This window comes from Topomyia yanbarensis, chromosome 2 (assembly GCF_030247195.1).
Source record: "Topomyia yanbarensis strain Yona2022 chromosome 2, ASM3024719v1, whole genome shotgun sequence".
Classification (NCBI taxonomy): Eukaryota; Metazoa; Arthropoda; class Insecta; order Diptera; family Culicidae; genus Topomyia; species Topomyia yanbarensis.
The window spans coordinates 377976161-377995420 of NC_080671.1; the positions used below are offsets into that span (position 1 = coordinate 377976161).

Here is a 19260-nt window from a genome sequence, read left to right on the forward strand (position 1 = left end):
AACTGAAATTATTTGATGACCGTTTATCATAGTGCCAACATGAATCTTTGACAAGTTCCGAATATTACTTGCCACAGGTAGGCTTTTCGAAAGTGGCACAATCGTTGGAAACTCGACAATTAAATCTTTGCAAGTGTCATATTGTTTTGAAAGTGTATGTAAAAATTAGCGTTTTAGTCAAAATGCTGTAATTACCAGTTGTAAACATTGATAGAAATTTTTTTTCGAATCAGGGATGATCAAATTTTATGGTCTGCTGATTTTTCGTGGATTCCCCCAATTTTCTGTCGCTCGCGCCAAATTTTGTTATACGGGCACTCGCGCGTTCTACTTTGTACGACACAGATAGTTTTATCGTTTCCTTTTTGAATACCTCGTGATCCTGATCATTTGGGACACTATTCTCTAAATAAAGTATTTCAAAATATTACATTTTATATTTACTATTGAATGAAACGTTTCAAAAATTATGTTCATTACTAAATTTATATTCTAACTGCTCTATTGAGAAAGCTTATTTAAGAAAATGACAGCTTTGGTCCAGAATGTTTGAGATAAGCGATGACTTCATCATATTTGCTTATGATGTGGTAAGTGGGAATACATACCAATCCAAACCATTTTAAAACCTCAACAGAACAGCGTGGAAGGATAAAGGATAAGGTAGACGTGAAGTGTTGATGCTCCACCTACTTAACGGAAGGTAGGCGACTTATCAGACTCTTCCATAGGTGTCGCGGAGTTGATGGTTTGGAAGGATATAAGGTCTAGGATTCGCTCCAAGCAAGCGGTGCGACCTGTAAAGCATGGTTTGTTAGGTAGTAGTTTAGTTGGATTTCGAGTACACGATCACTTGAAAAAGAAAAGATTTTGTTTAGGTTTTGGTTCTTTTTAAACTCTGGGTAGCCGGCTACCGAGAGTAACCTATGTTTTTTATGCAATAGCAATTTGAACCCCACCCATCCGACCGTGAAAGTGTTGCCGAGAAAAGCTAATCTTATCTGCATAATGGGCCGAATCACTATTTATTGCGACAGAATTCAGACAAATTTCGCTGTTCGTTCTCTACAATATATTTATTGGGTTGAAAAGCATTTCCTATTTTCCATATCGGATTGTTGGTGAAATACACGTATACGAACGATAATATCGAACATTGATGGGAAATACAAAGGATCGTTAACCTGATGCACGGGCTGGTTAGAAATAACGGAACTTGAAATCAGATTCACAAAAACAGACGCTGCAAATTTCCTGTACGTATTGACTCGTGATCATCGATACTACTAAGATTAAATTCTTATTCTGGCTAATAAAAAATATTTATGGAGAGTTGTATACAAACCGAATCTACAAACGAAAACCAAGAAATAATTTTGGGCTACCCAAAATAACCATTAATTGTACCGAAAGATTCTCTCTGCAAGACGGATACACTAGCAGTTTCAAGCACGCGTCGTTTGTCCCCCTTCCCTGTCAGCATACGACCACAGATCCTAGCCGATCTTCACTAATGCCACCCCCGCTCGAAACGAAACTGAGACAGCGGTTGGGGATAGAGCCCGACCCAGTCCTGAGTTTAAGCAAAAACGGCAAAAGGTGGCCTGTACCCCAGTTGGCACCGCGAGGGGGTAAGGGATAGGAGTTCTGTATCAGAGGTGAATGGCGACATAGATTGGCCTCATGTTGCATGATAATACAGCTTTGCCAACCAACGACGAAAAACCCGTCCAGAATATTTGAGTTTTTCATGTAAAAACTTATCTTGACGTTTGTATGATTTTTCGGAAGTTCGTAAAACATCTCTTAATTTTGAAAAAAAAAACTAACCGAAAGCAATATGACTACGCTGAATATTGTAGGATCTCTTCTGACTTTCAATGTGAGAATTCCTCCTCGCGATGAATGGCTATCTGAATAGAGTGACAACTTGAAGAATACGTTGTACGAATAGTGCTGAATTCTATTATCGTGAAATGAGATTGGCGTTCAATCAGCACTTCAACAGAGTATTTACAGCAAAAAAAAATATTATTGCTCTGGCAGTCACACTGCCCTAAACGCACTTAGTTCGAATTCGAGATTGAAATTAGTAATCGAATGTCGAACTCAAATTTCAAATGTATGTATTCTATGAATGTACATTACGGAGCTTCATATCATCTGAGATGTAACTATTTAGCAGTAAAATATCTGCGTACCCGAATTATAGGTTTTTCATACATAGACGAACACAGGGTGCTAAAACTCAAAAATATGTTTTGTTCCTAACCCAGTATAATAAAGAGCTATAGTCTTTATCAGTAGGGTTCATTATTCATTTCCTACCTTTTTCTTTCACTTGTCTTTCTCTTCCCAACAGGAACGTAATGAGACGACATGACAAGACCCAATTTCCGAATAACATGGGGAACGCGCCAATCAAACAAAAATATTCCTGATTCGTTTAGGACTTTTCGAAGGTTCGTAGAACATCTCTTAAATTAAAAAAAAAAAAATGCAGAAAGCAATAAGATTTCACCGAACATTGCTGGATCTCTATGAGTGTCTGCCTAACTATTTTAAGATTAAAATTAGAAAACCTTAAAAGCCGGCCGTATTTGCAAAAGAAAAAATTTTTTTTTTCGTTTTCCTTTACACGATCTTTATGAAAGTCAATCAATATATTCGAGATATTGCTAGAATGCTACTGATTGATTATCATGAAGATACACGGAGGGCAATTTGCACAAAACTGTTCTTTTATCTTTTTCAAAGATGGTTGCTTTTCGAGGCAGTTGACTCATAAGTGAGTAGCATTCTTTTGAACATTTCTCCTAAATTTATTAAAACTTTTATAATACTTTCTTGAACCTCTTACTATCTCTTTGAAACTCTAGAACTGTACAAAACTTCGTAGGAATACAGAAGCTCATAGAAATTCTCAGAAAACTTTCTTTAATTTCTGTTTTTCATATGAGGTCGGACGAGTAGTAAGCAGGAAGTTTTTTTTGTATAACTATATTATTGGCTTGATAATAGCAGTACAATTTATCGGTCTGCTAGTACTGGAACAATCAGTACCGTCTTTACGCATGGGTAAACTGGGCCAGGGGCCCCGGGATTTTGGAGGCCCGAACTTTACACGATGGCAAATTTTTCACAAGAAAGCTGTACAGAAAGTGGAAGAACAATATGTCGAAATTCGCTACAAAATCTTTGCTTGGCAAGCGAACTAATGATGTGGCAAATATTCTGTTCTTCTTCATTCTCGTTCTGATTTGACATCTTTCGTACAGACCCTATAATGCTATTTTCGTACTATACTTCGTCCTATTAAAAAAAATAGGCTGTCTTGAACGCAAACGTTCGTAAAATCTAAAAAAATTAAAATGTCCTTGTGAAAGTGTGATTTAGAGTGGCTAGACATATCGACCCTACCTTTACCCTAAATCTGACTGAAAAAATCAAGTCAAATGTGCATGCCATTGAGGATGAAAGATGAGTCGATAATTATTGGGGCACTTTAAAACTTACATAACTTTTTTCACATTTGACCGAAATGAACCAAATTTTGCCCAGTTTCGCTTTAGAGTAAATCGTTCGCGAAAGAATTTTGTTCACCCACGTGCCAAATCGTGGGTTGTCACATCGCGCCTTGTGAAAACTGATACATCGTTCAATCAACTCAAAGGTCCTTCAAAGGTTCCAGGAACGAATCACAGTGGAGCACAAGTCAGGAGCTAGACGAAAACTGGGAACATCGCGTAAAAAACCGACAGAGCGCTGATTGGAATCCGAACATTTCGACACGAGACTTGGCCGAAACCTTGATGTTTCGCAAGTTTCGAAAATAAGCGAATTTTAAGATTCATTATAATATAGATTGTTTTCAAAATCTGAAATGTACGACCATCTGTAAACGTAGTGGAATAAAAATTGAAAGAAAAAATGGGACTTTTTCAACGTTGGAAATCGACTTTGTCCAGTTGCATCAAATAAGGAATATCAAAAAGTTGAGAACAACACTGAACAAAACAGTGCAACTACTGTAAGTCCCCAAATCAAAGTACTGAAACACATTCGTTTCATGGCATTATCATGTTTGAATCATGACAAGTTAAATTTTATTGGCATATTGCTACTCAATTTTCGTGTGTCGTCATCGTGTAACGTCAAGACAGCCATAGTAATATTGTCAAATGAATCCTCGACATTATTGTTTGAATCCTGCTTATTTCTAGGAAAAGGATCTCTATTAGCTTTAGAGCTAAGTAAAGGGTACTCCAAAAAAAATCTATTGTTGGTCAAGTTTTATAGCTATTGTTATAGTATAGTCTCAGTGTTAAAATATCAGATATAACTTGTGAAAACCACATGAAGTATGCCAGAATGTATGAACAGTAGTGCGCTTCGTTTGACATTACACATTATAGAGAATACGCAAAGGAATTTTCACTGGAGTTAATCTCCACGTTCAAATAATGATCGCTTAACTGCCTACTCAATCATTCTTCTTTCTCGGCGGAGGCACTCTTCATGCTCAAACAACGTCTTATACCTATAAAGGTCAGATTACACTAGCATAGCCTAATTGGTAACGCTGCTCACCTGAATTCGAACTACCACCATCAAATACAGTTTGTTTGGCCCTTTACCACTATCGGTCAGAAATGCTAATAACTTGTTAGAATCTGCTCAAGTCATCTAGCGGTACTTCGACATTTAGACCGACACCTAGTTGTGGAAATCTGATATCGTGTTTTTTCTCCAAAATTTTTGATACCCACTTTATTTTTTTCATAATTTCGACAGCCCCTTAACTTGTTCAATTATAGGGGCCACTATGCTCAGTAGTGGCCGGTGGCCCCGAGTAGTCTTAAGACGGCTCTGGGAACAATCAAGTTAACCAAACCGTAATTTTGTGACTATACAATGGCGCAGTTATTCACAGTGCCACAAATTACTTCCTTGCAGGAGTGGGCTCGATAGCGTTAACGATTCTTGAGTATGATTACAGATTATTTTTTACTAATGAAGTGGTAATTTGCTTTGATATTTGAAAGATGCTGTCAATCTTGCAGACATCTCATGATATTTGAAAGACTTTTCAGAAATCCTTTAGGAGGCTGTTTACTTGAAAACGGTTTGAAAAGTAAAATAGTAGCAGAATACATCCTTCATTTTTGAATCAGTGCATTTTACCCCATTCATCCTTACCCCTGTCGACGAACTGTGTGTGGGGGAACGTGGGGATCGAGTTGCCGCTGCACGTGAGTACTACCACCGCGCCGCGCATTATCTCTTCCCAGTCAGAGACTGAAACTGACTGTGAAAAGAAGCAAACAGTACGAAAGGAAAGCAAAAAAAATTGACAGAATCAACAACAAAAAGCGAGAGTCGAGTTGCCGACGGACTTTTCTATAGCCACTACTACTCAGCCTCGATTCGATCAGTGTTTCGCTATTATTTTTGTTTGCTTTTTCATGTACAGCCCCGCTTCTCGGCACGGGCCTTTGTTGAGGGAAATTACGAATGTTAGGTCGTTTCTATTTTTGTGTTCCTAAAACCAAATCAAATGGAAGAATTGATAGGCGACTCTCGTCAAAAACAGTTGTTTTTCCGTTTGAGTGAAGAAATTTCGGTATGATGGATGTGTTGTGGTGGGGTGCTCACGCTATGTGACAGATCTAGTTTTCAGGGCAGGAAACGATTTGAAAAGTTGATGCAACGTTTGACAGTTCCATTAGGTACTGTGTGAAAATGGTAAACTAATGCGATTGCGAGATATGCTAACTGGCATTCTGTAGCTTCGTTTGTACAAAAAAGAGAGCGCGCTCGATCCTGCCAGGAGTCGAACCTGGAATCTTCTGATCCGTAGTCAGACGCGTTATCCATTGCGCCACAGGACCTTGTTGTAAGTTAGAAGAAATTAACAAGACAAAATCGAAGAAAAGCAATAGACTAGTCCTATCTTAGCTGCACAGTAGATTTGTTTTCATAAATCTGCAGAAGTCAGGATGGCCGAGTGGTCTAAGGCGCTACGTTCAGGTCGTAGTCTTCTCTGAAGGCGTGGGTTCGAATCCCACTTCTGACAGACTTATTTTATGCTCCACCAATTATATCTGAAAACACCACAGTAAATTTCCAATGGTATCTGACACAACCGAATCGTTAAATACACACGGAACAGTCTCTATCATGGTTAAATTTCTTTTCATATATGCTGAGATACACAAACCCTTATAATTGAGAGCCCTCTTTTGTTCCACTCGGCTTTCGTTTACACCAATCAGTTAAAAGAACCATTCATCAAACCCCCCAGCACTAGTTCACATGTCGGTCGGTTTCAACGCAATACATACACGTAGTTTTGTGCTACCTTTTCCATCATCATCCCAACCAGCGACTACAAATGAGTCTGAAGATTACTCACTTAAATATAAGTCCGCCATTTTTTTCCTGCACACAGCCCCCTCGAATTCCATTTCGCTAAGGTAAATGAGTTTTTCCTTTTCAACTGTTTTTTTTCAACTCAATTGCACTTTAGATGCACGAACACAGCAAGCTTGTTTGGCGGGTAAAGTTTTAACATAAATTTTGCCTACTTCAAGAGGGGTGCATTAGGACCGATTGAACTCCAGGAGCTGCATTTGGGTCGCTGCTGTGCGATTGGTCGAAATTCCTAAGTATATAAAAAACGTTTCACAGGGAAAAATTCAATGAGCCAAGTTTTCTCCGTATGACTTTGCGTAGACTTCTCGGATGTTCATTCATCTGTTTAGAGTAATGCAAGTGTTTTACGTTTTTTGTTTTTTGGATGGATTGCTTTTTTTAGGGGATTGTTTTGAATTTTTGCTATGTGAAAATTTCGGTTTGGCCAATTTCCACCACCTCTGGAGCCCAGTGATAATATTTGGTTTAACTTTCCTGCTAGTAAAGTTAACCATTGATCTTCAAACTGTAGTAATGTGAAAAATGTCAACTTTGGAAAACTTTCGCGAATAAACGTCACCTTGAGTATTAGCATCAATTAATGTAAGATTGGAGTAGGTGAATTACCCTATACTGCACGAAGCAGCGGTCGGTAGCAGTCTCAAGCGCGCCATTTATGAAAAAAGGCCAAACCTGGCGAAGCCCCACCAGCACATGGGAGGAAAAAGGCGGCAACATTCATCATTTTATGCCCCATTTCGCCAACCTCCTGCTGGGAGTTGCTCTCCGATGGATTGCCTTTTCGAAGCCGGTTTGCTGCAGTCAGCTTCGCACATACATGGTCGTGTACGTATACGTGAAGGTCATCGTTAAAGGTGGAATTTTATGTGCTAAAAAGTTTTGGAATTGAGCCAGCTAAATCATTAAATGTATATGGTGATGTGTGTTTGTTGTGTTTTGTTTGTTTTGTATTGTTTGCAGGCGTGCCGAAAAATGTGGTAGTTGATAAATGCATGATGCTGAAGCTTTTTATGGTTTGAAATGCTTAAAAACATGTTCGGCGAAGTTTCACGAAATCGTGAACAGCAGAAACGAAAACTTTCTTGGAAACTCTCGTCATCGTCTGTTACACAGTCTGCTAGATAATTTCAGCGACCGTCGGTACCGAGTGGCTGCTCCAGAGTTCTTTAATTAGCGATTTATAACTGAACAACATTCGTCAATTAGAACATTTTTCGTTATTTTTATATTAATTAGAGTCGAAAGTGTCTATTTTCGACACTATGCTAAATTATCCTTAGTAGAGCACAATTTTGGTAAAAACTAGTTTTTCTCCATTCAGGAGAAAATTTTTAAAAACCAGTCCAGTCCCTAAGTAAGTGTCGCACTCTGATGAGACAAAGTCGAAACGCACATTCTATAACTGATTTATCTATTTTCTAGTTATACGTTTTGCAATGCATCTTGTCATAGAAAAGCACTTGTTTATTGCAAATGTATGACTCAAGGTATATTTCTTATCGCAAATAATCTGTGAAACACAAAGCGACTTTCAACATCATCTTTCGAAATCTGTCAAAATTTTCTCGGTAATTTAGCGAACCACTTCTACAGCCCTTTCTTCCGTTTGAAGTTTCTAATCACACAGTGGTAGCTTCTTTGCGATACATCGCTAAATGGCTGCTAGATTTTCATTGTTCGGGTTCAATATTTGTTGACAGATGATTTGTTGCTTCAAAGACATGGCTGAACGTACTGTATGAATTGTTGCAGAAGTTTTGCTCTAATTTATACGAATACACTCTTTGCTAATAAAAGCACGGAGTTCGACCAAATTGTTTGTCTAGATCCGAAATTGATCCATTCTAAAAACCTACTTATTTATATGACGCACATACATGTGCCGTTTTCGAAGGTTGTTATTCCATCTTTTATTGCTATTTTGATAACAGGGGTTAACAGGGCCAGTACGCAGAATTTACTCGTGATAGGGGTTTCGATTTGTTATTCTTTTTAAAATAAAATAATGCAAAACGCTCAAATATTGATGAACTTTCCCTGGGCCCTAAGTGTCTAGTCTTGTACACCAATCGGCTCAGCTCGACATGTTGGGACAATGCACAATGGGACACAAGTTATAAAACGCAAGATTTCAAACAAGGCTAAGTTAACTTTACCAATAAATCATTTTAATCTAAAGAAGTTTGAAAAATAAAATGTAACGGCATACAGTCATATTCAGTTTGTCACGATTCTTCTTTTCTTTTGAATTTATTTTCCAAACTGTTTATATAACTTGGAAGAAAACAGAATGTGCCTAACCAATGTTAGTATTTCATATGCAAAAAAGTAGAAGGCACATATTGAACATCGTAAGAATGACCGCACGAACCCGTTTAAACTGTTTTACCTAAATTATTCACATAATGGATGTCTACAGTTAAACCGCATTTCGTATGTAAAAAGCCCTGGGAATCGATTGAGGAAAGTTGAGTAGAATGCGGAACTTACACTAGACTACCAGTTTCAGTGCACCATAACTGGGAACTCCCGTTGGATGGTGGTTACCTACCAGCATACATACATATATAGGGTGTTTGGTTCATGATTAAGGACCTCTCGGGGGGTTATAGACTGTCATATTTGGAAAAAAAAATTGTTCTACACATACCATCAAATCTCAACCGTTACAGAGTTATTGAACTTTTTGTGCAAAAAACTTATTTGTCTTAAAATACCTCTAACTTTAAAAGTATACTTTATATTTTTAATCTTTTAGTTCCATTCGAAAGGTGAGAAAATTTCCTATTGAATGGTGTTCTCATATCTTTTAGTTAATTAGTTTTAATTACCTTTTAGCTGTAAAGTAGTTAAAAGTTAGTGTTTTTGAGGAGGTTTTTGCTAATTTTCTCGAAATAATGAAGTATGAATATAGCAATATCCATTATCCAAAAGATGGGTTTTAGGATTCATAATTTGTTCTTGGACGTCATATTTCTATCTCTTCTCATTTCTCTGTAATTTTATTACTATACTTTTGCTGTAACCGACTTGCAAGTGCTTAAAAGACTCTAATCTAAAAAATATGCTTTATATCGTTATTTACAAAATTTCATTGGAAAGCTGAGAAAATGTCCTATTAGTGTATGTACAAATATCTTTTAGTTAAGTGCACTAAATGATTTTTTACTAACGAAATAACTCAAAATTTGTTTTTTTGGAGAGTTTTTTAAATATTCTAATTATTAATCAACAAAATTTATTGTTACTATTGTTCATTTGATGCTCCTTAATGTTCTCTATTACTTTTTATTTGACACTTTGTCTATATCTCTTTTCATTTTGCTGCTATTTAATAGTTAACACAGCATGACCTCGTCACAAATGTAGTGGGTTCGAAATCGTTATTTTTGCATATGAAACGATGTGATAAAAACGATTTTGCGTCGAAACCAAAAAAGATAATTGAAAGGAGTCAAAGAAAAAACTGTAGAACTTGCTGAGATGCATTATTTCCATGATAATAAGGGTGATGTTTATTATTTACTATTTTAAGAAAATTAACGAAAATGCTAATAATAGCACTAACTTTAAACTAATTTACTTCTAAAAGAATACTAAATTCACTTAACTGAAAGGTATTAATGCATTTTTCTTTGTAAAATTTTCCTGGCTTTCGAATAAAAAGAAAAAAAAGTACAATAAGTGCCATACTTTTTCAATTAGAGCTAATATTAGTGAAAATGAGATAAAAATATCCAAGTTGAATAACCCAAACTCATGAAAATAAGAAAAAGTTAGTGTATCATGTCAAAAAACGAATTATGCAGCTCTTTAAGACTAACAATCTGGATTATTAAAATGATGAGGTTAACTATTAGGATTTTCAAGAAATGAACGAAAAATCGATTAAAATGGTTTAATTTTCAATAAATTACTTTGAAAAGGCTACTTAAACTCATTAGCTGAAACATGTAAGGGCATCACTCAATGCGAAATTTTCTCACCTTCCCAGTGGACCTAAAACATTTGAAATACAAAGTATATTTTTGGAGTTGGAGGTATTTTAAGGCAAATAAGTTTTTAACACAAAAGGTTCAATAACTTTGTAATGGTTGAGATTTAATGGTATGTGTAGAACGATTTTTTTCAGTCAATCACCCCTCGAGAGGTTCTTAGCCATGAACTAAACACCCTGTATATATAAATTTGATGCAATCCATTAATTGTTGCTATAATTCTTTGGATATTATCCTCATTTTATTAGTTACACTTTTGCAGCTGCATTGCATCAATTAATTCCATATTATTCATCACGTTTCATTATATTCATTACATGTACTATATGGGTCATTCCACGTCAGATTTACAACTAAAATTTTGATTCTTTCCAATTTTTTTTTCTTGCATTTTTTAACTAAAAATATTTGACACGTATTTTTTGTTTTGGCTGAGTATGATATTTTTTTCAAGTTATTAGTTTTTGAACTTTTGAAGTTTATAAAATTGAACATTTTCAATCACTGATAACTTGGAAACGATTCGATATAGGGGAAAAATATTAAATAAAAAAGTAGTCTTTTCAAATGAGCTTACTGAAAAAATTTCACAAAAAATATTTTTTTGGTACATAACTTATAAAATTTGAAATTATTTGAAACAAACTGATTTTTTTAAAGTTGCCTATTATTTTCTTTGAATATTAACAATCATGTTGAAAAATTTGTGTAAAAATTTGGGATTTTACACTAAACGCCTTGTTTTAAGTTTATAATTGTAATAATCTTATACGAAATTATTGTAATAATCTTATAAAAGGCTTGTAACGTGATAAGCCTTTTATAATTGAAATATTTCGTTCCATTCGGAAATTTTCACATAATCTTCTTAATGTACTTATGCTAACAAAAAAAATAATTGTTTTCAGGAGGACTTTAAAAAAATGTTTGCTTCTAACACTTGGATACCACCAAAAAAGTCTGACATTTGCAGAATGCGAGTCATTACACGTCAGATTTACAACTACAATTTTAGTTTATATTTCATAAATTTAATAAAATTGAACATTTTTCAATTCCTGATAACTTAGAAACTCTTAAATTAGTGGAAAAAGCATTAAATAATAAAAGGTGCATTTTCGCATGACCTCACCGACTTTTTTTGAAATATGTAGGGGGACCCGGGGCTATTAAGACAGTGGGGGTAATTCGGACCCCCTCGATTTCTCAGAAAATAGCAAGACTTTCTGAATATCGTACATATTCGTGGAACCGCTATTCTGAAACATTAACTTTGAGAGCTGAATTTGATTCTTTGTTCTTTGTAGAAAAGAGATACAACGCGTTTCGTTTTTTGCCATTCTCAAAACAAAAATCATTATGATGGAAAAATCGTGATTAAATCAGCAAATAAAAGCAAAAAAAAATAAATGGTAAATGTTTTAGAAAGCTTGAGGCTCCTATTTTATGGAATGATTTTGTTTGGATGAAAACACAGATATTTTCGAGATGCGCACCACTTTTGTGCGAAATGAGCGTACGGGGCTATTCGGACCCCCTATTCCGTCAACCACCGTTCAGCGGCTTGCGGCTACGCAGACCATTGCCGTCGCCCCTGCAAAGAAAATACATGGGCCGCCAATCGACAGCTGTGACTTAGCAGATTATGTTTTTGTAAGCATTTTTTTTTTAATTCTTAAGGAGTGTCTCTTATAAATATTTTATAGGTAAACATAATTCCATTGTAAAAAAATTAAAGAAAAATGACGGTCTGAATTGCCCCGTAGGGAAGTCCGAATTACCCCTACATTGTAAAAGGATGTAAAAACGTTGAGGTTTGCAAATCGTCGCCTAGCGCTGTCATTGAGTTGTTCAAATGAACCTTTTTTGGCACCAAAATGTAGCTGGGATTTCAAACTAACAATTAGGACAATTAGGATTTGCTTAAGTAGGTCCGAATAGCCCCGGGTTCACCTATTCTAATTTATGTAATTTATGATTTTTCAAATACAAAAAGCAAATTTCAGGGTCGCGCCAAAATTTTTTTTTGCTTAGTTATATAACAAAAAATATTTTTTTGAGCTTACCGAAAAAAAAATATTTTTCGGTAAGCTCATTTGAAAACGCAACTATTTTTTTTAATATTTTTTTTCCACGTATCGAATCAATTCCTAGTTATCTGTAATAGAAAAATGTTCAATTTTGTAAACTTCAAAAGTTCAAAAACTAATAACTTGAAAAAAATATCATTTCAGCTAAAACAAATAACACGTGTCAATTAGTTTTATCTAAAGAATGGTAGAAATTTTTTTGGAAGCAACTAAAATTTTGGTTGTATATCTGACGTGGAATGACCCATATGCCTTACATCTATTATATTTTGTTAATTATTGTGTTTAGATATTCTTTTTGAGACATTACGCTTCTTATACCCTTTGAGACATTACGCTTCTTATACTCTTACTAACTGGGTGTGTTTTCATGTAACACGGTATCATAGAGCCATTACAATAATTTGATGTGTTCAATTTATACTTATTATGCGTATTATAAAATTTGCATTCATTGTATCTACTAGAATACTATGTAATGATATCCGGAAATGGGCAAGGCGCATCAGGGTATCACACGAATTGATAACTCGACGAGGGAACGTGGGTAGCCTACCCGATTCACTTGAAGGAAACTTCAGAAGGTCTGATAGGAATTTGACGCCCCCTTCTCAAAACAAGCCATCAGGTGGGTTCATGCACATATAGCAAAATAGTTTACTTCTTGACTGGATAATATTGTTAGAATGGACTCTCTTATACTTGCGAAATGCGCATAAGTGTTTCTGCTTACGGGTCCGCCCAACCCTTTTTAACATCCCTTCAAAAACAGCAACTATATGTGAAGGTCACGCGATAAACTATTTCGAAGCTTCGGTAAGCCTGCCCGCATACACTGGAAAATCCTTGAGCTGATGGTAGCTTCACATCATACAATAACTGGGAACTCCCGTAGGAACGGGGATCGGAGCTGGTCGTAGAGCACTGACAACCTATACTCATACAGCTACTAATATTTAAATTATTAAAAATCGTATCTTGGCTCATATTTGATCGTATTTGACTTCGATCAATGTCAGATTAACAACTTAATAAAGTCGTTGTGGTCGTTCCTATGTATGGGAATAGCCAGTTAGCAACATAAACATATCTACGACCTCGATATAATATAGGGTAACAGCTCCCTAATTCATCTTGGCACCTCTATTCATCCCTTCCATTTGAACGCATTAGTTAGAGCAGTGTCTGCTATCTCTGTTCAACGCATTAGCTTAAATGGTAGGATGAATGAGGGTGCGTTGTACTCGACTTTTCACTTCGCTCAAACGCGAGTATTTTACATTTTCCAGGACAGATTTACCATTGTATTACTTCTTAGGAACGAAACAAAGATGTTGAAACCCATTTAAGTGCAATCCAGTTACAGTTGGCCGAGTAATCAACGAAATAGTGTGACATCCTTACTAATGAGATGAATAAGGGCTCGTCTACCCTATCACAACATATAAGAAAACCGATTTCGCAAAATTACTTTCGAATTATCTTACATCTTTGAAATGAGATTGCTGCATATATGGAGAATGTTTATCTGAATAGTGTTTCTCTACTGGAAGATAAGGTATGATTACAAAATATTGTCACACTGAAAATAATAAAAAATAGTTCAGTGTAGTGAATCCTGTTCTACAATTCGAAGGTTGTAAGTTCGAATTTCATCTTATAATAATGAAGAATCATCATTTCTATGGTTGGGTTTGGCAAACGGCTCATTATCACCGACCACCCCAGAAACCTTCATCCCACTTTTTTAAGTATTTTGTTATGCTGGAGATGATTGATGTACTCAATTATTGTTTTTATAATTTAGTCTTCTTTACCGACGAATCAGAGTTAATCATATATACGGGGTTTTCGATTGATTGACACCGGTGTAGTGGAGTGCACTGGTTTTGCACTTTCTAGCAGAAGTGTCAATGGAACATACCCAGTTTTCTGCACTTCTGCTAGAAAGTGCAAAAACAGTGCAGTTTCAGTGCACTCCACTACACCGGTGTCAATCAATCGAAAATCCTAATTGTATTGCATATGGGATTTTCGATTGATTGACACCGGGGTAGTGGAGTGCACTGGAACTGCACCATTTTTGCACTTTCTAGCAGAAGTGCAGAAAACTGGGTATGTTCCATTGAAACTTTTGCTAGAAAATGCAAAAACCAGTGCATTCCACTACACCGGTGCACATCAATCTAAAATCCCAATAAGTATGAGGTTGGTTGAACACTAATGCATCGTTCGGGAACTTTTCGCTCGCAGTTCGAGAGCGAAAAAATAAACAGATGCATTTCCGCTCTCAAATATTCGTTTTGGGTGTAATGTATTTTTGGTGCCCAGCGCTCACTTTCTATCCGAACATCACACTGAACCTTATCAAACGAATAACGATGTTCTAGGTCTTAATAGTTTTCTCGTACCTGCTGCTTCACGTCATTCACGAGGAAGGATAAAGGATAAGGTACACAGGAAGTTTCGATGGTTCACCTACTTAACGGATGGTAGACGACTCATCAGGCTCTTCCATAGGTTGCTGATTTGGACTTATTTAACTAGTATTAAGCTGGTGTTATTTACTGACGAGAAGAATCCGAAACAATAAAAAGCCAAACTTTTAAGTTAGCTATTGTGTCCTCATAAATAATTTTGAGAAGCAAATCGTCAGAAATCAACTTCATAGTGACCGAACTCGTTCAAATGATATTTCATGTATGAAAATGGATCGCAGTATTTTAATTTTCTCTGAACAGAGAGGGAGTATTGGAAATATATGGAAGTGAAGTAAGTTAAACCAGAAGAAGCCTGGAAGTCTCAGGGAATTCTACAATTGTATTCTACGATGATGTTGAGAATGTGTCAATTCTCACGAACAACATTGTCCGACAATGTCTTTAGTCCACCAATCACGCCCGTCTTTAGATCACTCGGGGCCTTTGGGAACCCTATAATTTAGCCGATGTAAAGAGATCTACAATATCGTATATTCTCTAAATAAGATATACAGTGTCGGACAAAACAATAGGACCATTAAATACAAAATTCAACTTTGATCATTTTCTATTTCTTCTTTCGCTGAATATCAAGCTATTTACATGCAAATCAATTCATTTGTTGTTGCTTTTTATGAATAAAATAAGAATAGAACATATTCACCGAATATATGTGTATTAAAATTTAAAGAAATTAAGTGACGAAGGGCGTGTAGCCGATCAGTAGTATGGCGTCGTCGCATAATAAAAACTACGTGGCGTGATGACACACGAATAATTGGGATGTCTTTGTCAAAGCCTTACGCCGAAAATCTTATTGAAGGTATCCCTCGAATATGCCAGACCATAATTGATGCTAATCATGCGACCTATTGAGATAAATGCAGCACCGTATCAATCAACTTTAAATAAACTTTTACCTTTGTAGCTAAAATCAACGACGAAAAGTCTCGTCGATCATGCTCTTTCTGGACAGATGTCGTCACTGTTGTGCTATCTTATGACAAACGCCATTGTGGGGTAAACTGAGTTAGATATGCCATATTACTTGTCGAAAAAATCTCTACAAAGTGGCGTTTTCAGAATTTTGACAATCGGCTTAGTTACTGAGATATAGCGAGAAACTTGCTGAGAAATTTTCAATTTTTTGCTTCAAATAACTGTGTGGGGAATGGTTCAAATTATCGTGATGCATAAGATGGCATAATCATTTTCAAAAGAAAAATACCTGAAATGTTAGAAAAATGCAGTTCTAATTTTAAACTGGAAATTTAGCATATTTGGCAACACTGTAACCAAAAATAACTATTTTCTAGATTCCCTGACTAATTCCCTTCAAAATGCATCTCACCGATTGTTTATAGACCAAATGAAGCCAAAGATATGAATAAAAGTTTATAATTGCTGTTTTTTCTATGGAAAATTTTCCGCCATACAAATGTTGTCATCAATACACATCTATGACACGTGTGAGTGCGACTTTTGTTTACATTTTTAGTAAATACTCGCAACATAGTCAACCGATTTTCGTAATATTTGAGAGATTATTACAGAATAGATAGAAGCATCTATTGTCTTCATTCAATTGTTTCTACCATTTATAAGTTTCACGATATTCAATGTCAAACTTTAAAAATCGTTTTTCTCGAAATGTGCTAAATGGCGCTTGTCATAAGATAGCACAACAGCGATGATGTAAAGTTGATCAAATAAGAATTTGCTGGCTTTTTCATTCATTGCCGTCATGCACTCGGTGCTTTCATTGATATTCATTCTACTATTGGTTTCTAATCTCAGCTAATCGATCTTTGCACAGTCAAACAAAAATTGCCCTCATTTAAGAACCCATATCAAAATCATGATGTATACCTGACTGCAGAATCATAATTATTTTTAAGTAGCACATGATTAGGACGTAAAAGCCAACTGTCAAAAACGCTTCAAGCGAAAATTGCGAACGAACCGTTACTCGCTGAGCACAGTTGTTGAAAGCGAACAAAAGAGAAAAATTTTCGCTTTCATCTACTGATGAGATATCTGCTCTGTGAGTAACTTGACGTTCGAAATCTTCTCTCAACGTGTATTTTGGCAGTTAACTTTCCGGCCCTTCTCATAAAATACTCGAGATTTGATATCGATTACCTTCGGAACAAATCTTCTGACAGGTTTTCTTTTTTATTCCAACCACAAGCTTCCAAGAATCGAAGCAATCTTCGCGTCAAAATTTTCTCCCGATAATTATACGAATTAAGCGCCTGGCAGTTCCAAAATCATCTCATCGCCGATTCCCACCTCGAGCTCCCGTCCATTATCAGATGTTTGATTACCCCCCGCAACGGACAAGCGCCAACCGATTGAGCGCGATAATACACGCGTCGACGTTCTTCGGTTGCGCTCAGCTGCGGAGACCTCTGCTCCGGGCGGCTCCTGGAACTGCGCGTTTCGCGTGTTTATCTCGCCCGGCCATCCCACGGCCGTCTGCCTGCGGCCTCCGCTGCCGGACGAGGTTTAATTTACATTTTCAAGTGGCTTCCAGAGAACTGCCTATCATTAACATATCACCAACCAGTTCGTCTCTCTCTCCTCCGGGACCGGGCGGCGGCGCTGCGATGGTTGGTTCGCATGGTCTCTTAACCCGGTTCTCCACCGACAGTGAGTGGGGCTGCAGGGCTATAGCTAATTTCTTCTCTTTTAATCTCGTCGATACGAACCGCGATTGGAATTCCCACACGAATCGCTTGTGACGAAGAACATTAGTTCAATGGACACTCCCTTGCTCACTATATTTATTGACAATTTATAAAAAATGTACCCTGCACTTGTACTGTCATTACAATCCTACTGTTATTGACAAACAAATTCTTCAATCCCGTGGAGATATTTCCGAAACTCTTGACAATGAGCAACCGTCATAAAAAGAACCCAGCCCTTCGGTTATATTGCAACCGGTTAAGTCAGGCAATAAAAGTAGAAAATTCCGAAAAAGTCAGACCACATCAATTTTTTGATTTCCACCGTTTCACCACACCCGGACAGAGTGATTTATAGAGCTATTGAAAAGCCGGTTCTAGGCGCTGGCTGCCACCGCACGGTTTGTTTAGTTCATGGTTCGGCTGTCCGGAACGTTTGTTTCAACAGCATGGCCATTAATGAGACCATCCAGCTCCAGTTTGCCTGTTGTCGTTTTTGTTTAAAAAATTGACACTGCACGCGGTACACGCTGGCGCAAGTTTAACCAGTAGTTAGTAATGCTGGGAAATTTCGCATGTTTTAATTTTTTTTTTTTCAATGAGCTGTCAATATCAATATTAAATAATTTTTTGCGGAATTTTTTAAGTTAATTTTATGGTTATGATTAATCAGACCGCCAAAGCCGAAAATCCTATAAATCTTACTCCGGTCATCCCCTTAAGTAAAAAGTTAATTTTATGTTTTTTTTAAAATAGTATTATTTTATTCATTTCTATTGGAAGTTCCATTCGCTTTTTCAGCCCAGGGATTCAGTACGGCGACTTATTGAAATTGCTCAAACATTAAGTACCATTTTTACGCATGGGCATACTGGGTCTAGGCCAGGGAAGACCATATGGCATCAAAAATATAAATTTGCTTTGTAAATTACACTTTACTCGACCCTTTGAACATTATTCAGTTCAACTCCGACAAAGCGAGTCTGTGTGTGCCGCATCTGCCAAGATCCTAAGATTTCAGTAATCAAAGATCTTTGCAATAAAAGCATCTTAGCCCAACCGGAGTACAAACCGGCACATCAAGATCGACGCCACTAACATCCTGATTATAACATACTGCCCATGGTGAACGTAAACGGTCAGAACACGGATCACAAATTGGACGGCGACTTTGGGCTTCCCTGAGTAAGAAAAGATGATACCGGCTTGAAGTGGCGAGTGAGCTAACAGCACGGCTGCCTCCGTCTAGCTAAATCCTTGGTAGATCTCCGGGAACGTTCAAAACTCGTCACGATTTATTCGGTGATACTAGATTCGGATGGATCATTTCGGATTTTACGCCGATCCGGCTCTGAATACCACTCTCCATGAAGGATAGTACCAACCCTAGCATGACCTTGCTCGCATAGATAACCATAGGATCATAAGAGGCGATTACGTACAACAATTGGAGGTAGCAGTCCGGAATTGGGCCCCAATCAAATTAAGAATAAACAAGAAACTCATTCATACGGAGCAGATGCAGTGAATCCGTTCGCCAAAGGTCGTTTTGTGAGGTCACCACCAC

The 19260-nt window shown here is 36.8% G+C and overlaps 2 non-coding genes across 2 annotated transcripts; one reads left to right on the plus strand and one right to left on the minus strand.

Annotated features, from left to right (window-relative positions):
- Window positions 1–5818: 5818 nt before the first annotated feature.
- Trnar-acg (transfer RNA arginine (anticodon ACG)) lies at window positions 5819–5891 on the minus strand. Its single transcript has one exon. It is a non-coding gene; the product is annotated as a tRNA-Arg (tRNA).
- A 102-nt stretch (window positions 5892–5993) lies between these two features.
- On the plus strand, window positions 5994–6076 carry Trnal-cag (transfer RNA leucine (anticodon CAG)). Its single transcript has one exon. It is a non-coding gene; the product is annotated as a tRNA-Leu (tRNA).
- The last annotated feature ends 13184 nt before the right edge of the window (window positions 6077–19260 follow it).